The following is a 5966-nucleotide window of genomic DNA, read 5'->3' as shown; positions in this document are numbered from 1 at the left end:
TACGGCAATACTTTTTTAGCCACTAGGTGGAAATGGTAGGTAATGGGCTAGGGTCCAATGGACCAAAAGGTCCAGGTGGGACAACTCATAATTTGTCTTCACTATAGGTCCGAACTTAGGTCTTAAGGGTTAAACATGCCTACCCCAAATTTTCAAAAGTCTGTCAAAAATTCCCTACGGCAATACTTTTTTACCCACTAGGTGCAAATGATAGGTAAGGGTCTAAGTTCCTATGGGTCAAAAGGTCCAGGTGGGACAACTCATGGTTTGTCCTCACCATGGGTCCAAAGTTAGATTTAAAAAAAATGCCTTACCCCAATTTTTAAAGGAGTGTAAAAAATTCCCTACGGCAATACTTTTTTAGCCACTAGGTGGAAATGGTAGGTAATGGGCTAGGGTCCAATGGACCAAAAGGTCCAGGTGGGACAACTCATAATTTGTCTTCACTATAGGTCCGAACTTAGGTCTTAAGGGTTAAACATGCCTACCCCAAATTTTCAAAAGTCTGTCAAAAATTCCCTACGGCAATACTTTTTTACCCACTAGGTGCAAATGATAGGTAAGGGTCTAAGTTCCTATGGGTCAAAAGGTCCAGGTGGGACAACTCATGGTTTGTCCTCACCATGGGTCCAAAGTTAGATTTAAAAAAAATGCCTTACCCCAATTTTTAAAGGAGTGTAAAAAATTCCCTACGGCAATACTTTTTTAGCCACTAGGTGGAAATGGTAGGTAATGGGCTAGGGTCCAATGGACCAAAAGGTCCAGGTGGGACAACTCATAATTTGTCTTCACTATAGGTCCGAACTTAGGTCTTAAGGGTTAAACATGCCTACCCCAAATTTTCAAAAGTCTGTCAAAAATTCCCTACGGCAATACTTTTTTACCCACTAGGTGCAAATGATAGGTAAGGGTCTAAGTTCCTATGGGTCAAAAGGTCCAGGTGGGACAACTCATGGTTTGTCCTCACCATGGGTCCAAAGTTAGATTTAAAAAAAATGCCTTACCCCAATTTTTAAAGGAGTGTAAAAAATTTCCTACGGCAATACTTTTTTAGCCACTAGGTGGAAATGGTAGGTAATGGGCTAGGGTCCAATGGACCAAAAGGTCCAGGTGGGACAACTCATAATTTGTCTTCACTATAGGTCCGAACTTAGGTCTTAAGGGTTAAACATGCCTACCCCAAATTTTCAAAAGTCTGTCAAAAATTCCCTACGGCAATACTTTTTTACCCACTAGGTGCAAATGATAGGTAAGGGTCTAAGTTCCTATGGGTCAAAAGGTCCAGGTGGGACAACTCATGGTTTGTCCTCACCATGGGTCCAAAGTTAGATTTAAAAAAAATGCCTTACCCCAATTTTTAAAGGAGTGTAAAAAATTCCCTACGGCAATACTTTTTTAGCCACTAGGTGGAAATGGTAGGTAATGGGCTAGGGTCCAATGGACCAAAAGGTCCAGGTGGGACAACTCATAATTTGTCTTCACTATAGGTCCGAACTTAGGTCTTAAGGGTTAAACATGCCTACCCCAAATTTTCAAAAGTCTGTCAAAAATTCCCTACGGCAATACTTTTTTACCCACTAGGTGCAAATGATAGGTAAGGGTCTAAGTTCCTATGGGTCAAAAGGTCCAGGTGGGACAACTCATGGTTTGTCCTCACCATGGGTCCAAAGTTAGATTTAAAAAAAATGCCTTACCCCAATTTTTAAAGGAGTGTAAAAAATTCCCTACGGCAATACTTTTTTAGCCACTAGGTGGAAATGGTAGGTAATGGGCTAGGGTCCAATGGACCAAAAGGTCCAGGTGGGACAACTCATAATTTGTCTTCACTATAGGTCCGAACTTAGGTCTTAAGGGTTAAACATGCCTACCCCAAATTTTCAAAAGTCTGTCAAAAATTCCCTACGGCAATACTTTTTTACCCACTAGGTGCAAATGATAGGTAAGGGTCTAAGTTCCTATGGGTCAAAAGGTCCAGGTGGGACAACTCATGGTTTGTCCTCACCATGGGTCCAAAGTTAGATTTAAAAAAAATGCCTTACCCCAATTTTTAAAGGAGTGTAAAAAATTTCCTACGGCAATACTTTTTTAGCCACTAGGTGGAAATGGTAGGTAATGGGCTAGGGTCCAATGGACCAAAAGGTCCAGGTGGGACAACTCATAATTTGTCTTCACTATAGGTCCGAACTTAGGTCTTAAGGGTTAAACATGCCTACCCCAAATTTTCAAAAGTCTGTCAAAAATTCCCTACGGCAATACTTTTTTACCCACTAGGTGCAAATGATAGGTAAGGGTCTAAGTTCCTATGGGTCAAAAGGTCCAGGTGGGACAACTCATGGTTTGTCCTCACCATGGGTCCAAAGTTAGATTTAAAAAAAATGCCTTACCCCAATTTTTAAAGGAGTGTAAAAAATTCCCTACGGCAATACTTTTTTAGCCACTAGGTGGAAATGGTAGGTAATGGGCTAGGGTCCAATGGACCAAAAGGTCCAGGTGGGACAACTCATAATTTGTCTTCACTATAGGTCCGAACTTAGGTCTTAAGGGTTAAACATGCCTACCCCAAATTTTCAAAAGTCTGTCAAAAATTCCCTACGGCAATACTTTTTTACCCACTAGGTGCAAATGATAGGTAAGGGTCTAAGTTCCTATGGGTCAAAAGGTCCAGGTGGGACAACTCATGGTTTGTCCTCACCATGGGTCCAAAGTTAGATTTAAAAAAAATGCCTTACCCCAATTTTTAAAGGAGTGTAAAAAATTCCCTACGGCAATACTTTTTTAGCCACTAGGTGGAAATGGTAGGTAATGGGCTAGGGTCCAATGGACCAAAAGGTCCAGGTGGGACAACTCATAATTTGTCTTCACTATAGGTCCGAACTTAGGTCTTAAGGGTTAAACATGCCTACCCCAAATTTTCAAAAGTCTGTCAAAAATTCCCTACGGCAATACTTTTTTACCCACTAGGTGCAAATGATAGGTAAGGGTCTAAGTTCCTATGGGTCAAAAGGTCCAGGTGGGACAACTCATGGTTTGTCCTCACCATGGGTCCAAAGTTAGATTTAAAAAAAATGCCTTACCCCAATTTTTAAAGGAGTGTAAAAAATTTCCTACGGCAATACTTTTTTAGCCACTAGGTGGAAATGGTAGGTAATGGGCTAGGGTCCAATGGACCAAAAGGTCCAGGTGGGACAACTCATAATTTGTCTTCACTATAGGTCCGAACTTAGGTCTTAAGGGTTAAACATGCCTACCCCAAATTTTCAAAAGTCTGTCAAAAATTCCCTACGGCAATACTTTTTTACCCACTAGGTGCAAATGATAGGTAAGGGTCTAAGTTCCTATGGGTCAAAAGGTCCAGGTGGGACAACTCATGGTTTGTCCTCACCATGGGTCCAAAGTTAGATTTAAAAAAAATGCCTTACCCCAATTTTTAAAGGAGTGTAAAAAATTCCCTACGGCAATACTTTTTTAGCCACTAGGTGGAAATGGTAGGTAATGGGCTAGGGTCCAATGGACCAAAAGGTCCAGGTGGGACAACTCATAATTTGTCTTCACTATAGGTCCGAACTTAGGTCTTAAGGGTTAAACATGCCTACCCCAAATTTTCAAAAGTCTGTCAAAAATTCCCTACGGCAATACTTTTTTACCCACTAGGTGCAAATGATAGGTAAGGGTCTAAGTTCCTATGGGTCAAAAGGTCCAGGTGGGACAACTCATGGTTTGTCCTCACCATGGGTCCAAAGTTAGATTTAAAAAAAATGCCTTACCCCAATTTTTAAAGGAGTGTAAAAAATTCCCTACGGCAATACTTTTTTAGCCACTAGGTGGAAATGGTAGGTAATGGGCTAGGGTCCAATGGACCAAAAGGTCCAGGTGGGACAACTCATAATTTGTCTTCACTATAGGTCCGAACTTAGGTCTTAAGGGTTAAACATGCCTACCCCAAATTTTCAAAAGTCTGTCAAAAATTCCCTACGGCAATACTTTTTTACCCACTAGGTGCAAATGATAGGTAAGGGTCTAAGTTCCTATGGGTCAAAAGGTCCAGGTGGGACAACTCATGGTTTGTCCTCACCATGGGTCCAAAGTTAGATTTAAAAAAAATGCCTTACCCCAATTTTTAAAGGAGTGTAAAAAATTTCCTACGGCAATACTTTTTTAGCCACTAGGTGGAAATGGTAGGTAATGGGCTAGGGTCCAATGGACCAAAAGGTCCAGGTGGGACAACTCATAATTTGTCTTCACTATAGGTCCGAACTTAGGTCTTAAGGGTTAAACATGCCTACCCCAAATTTTCAAAAGTCTGTCAAAAATTCCCTACGGCAATACTTTTTTACCCACTAGGTGCAAATGATAGGTAAGGGTCTAAGTTCCTATGGGTCAAAAGGTCCAGGTGGGACAACTCATGGTTTGTCCTCACCATGGGTCCAAAGTTAGATTTAAAAAAAATGCCTTACCCCAATTTTTAAAGGAGTGTAAAAAATTCCCTACGGCAATACTTTTTTAGCCACTAGGTGGAAATGGTAGGTAATGGGCTAGGGTCCAATGGACCAAAAGGTCCAGGTGGGACAACTCATAATTTGTCTTCACTATAGGTCCGAACTTAGGTCTTAAGGGTTAAACATGCCTACCCCAAATTTTCAAAAGTCTGTCAAAAATTCCCTACGGCAATACTTTTTTACCCACTAGGTGCAAATGATAGGTAAGGGTCTAAGTTCCTATGGGTCAAAAGGTCCAGGTGGGACAACTCATGGTTTGTCCTCACCATGGGTCCAAAGTTAGATTTAAAAAAAATGCCTTACCCCAATTTTTAAAGGAGTGTAAAAAATTCCCTACGGCAATACTTTTTTAGCCACTAGGTGGAAATGGTAGGTAATGGGCTAGGGTCCAATGGACCAAAAGGTCCAGGTGGGACAACTCATAATTTGTCTTCACTATAGGTCCGAACTTAGGTCTTAAGGGTTAAACATGCCTACCCCAAATTTTCAAAAGTCTGTCAAAAATTCCCTACGGCAATACTTTTTTACCCACTAGGTGCAAATGATAGGTAAGGGTCTAAGTTCCTATGGGTCAAAAGGTCCAGGTGGGACAACTCATGGTTTGTCCTCACCATGGGTCCAAAGTTAGATTTAAAAAAAATGCCTTACCCCAATTTTTAAAGGAGTGTAAAAAATTTCCTACGGCAATACTTTTTTAGCCACTAGGTGGAAATGGTAGGTAATGGGCTAGGGTCCAATGGACCAAAAGGTCCAGGTGGGACAACTCATAATTTGTCTTCACTATAGGTCCGAACTTAGGTCTTAAGGGTTAAACATGCCTACCCCAAATTTTCAAAAGTCTGTCAAAAATTCCCTACGGCAATACTTTTTTACCCACTAGGTGCAAATGATAGGTAAGGGTCTAAGTTCCTATGGGTCAAAAGGTCCAGGTGGGACAACTCATGGTTTGTCCTCACCATGGGTCCAAAGTTAGATTTAAAAAAAATGCCTTACCCCAATTTTTAAAGGAGTGTAAAAAATTCCCTACGGCAATACTTTTTTAGCCACTAGGTGGAAATGGTAGGTAATGGGCTAGGGTCCAATGGACCAAAAGGTCCAGGTGGGACAACTCATAATTTGTCTTCACTATAGGTCCGAACTTAGGTCTTAAGGGTTAAACATGCCTACCCCAAATTTTCAAAAGTCTGTCAAAAATTCCCTACGGCAATACTTTTTTACCCACTAGGTGCAAATGATAGGTAAGGGTCTAAGTTCCTATGGGTCAAAAGGTCCAGGTGGGACAACTCATGGTTTGTCCTCACCATGGGTCCAAAGTTAGATTTAAAAAAAATGCCTTACCCCAATTTTTAAAGGAGTGTAAAAAATTCCCTACGGCAATACTTTTTTAGCCACTAGGTGGAAATGGTAGGTAATGGGCTAGGGTCCAATGGACCAAAAGGTCCAGGTGGGACAACTCATAATTTGTCTTCA

Source organism: Mytilus galloprovincialis, chromosome 9 (genome assembly GCF_965363235.1).
Source record: "Mytilus galloprovincialis chromosome 9, xbMytGall1.hap1.1, whole genome shotgun sequence".
In the NCBI taxonomy this organism is placed as follows: domain Eukaryota; kingdom Metazoa; phylum Mollusca; class Bivalvia; order Mytilida; family Mytilidae; genus Mytilus; species Mytilus galloprovincialis.
Note: the sequence above shows the minus strand (reverse complement) of the source record.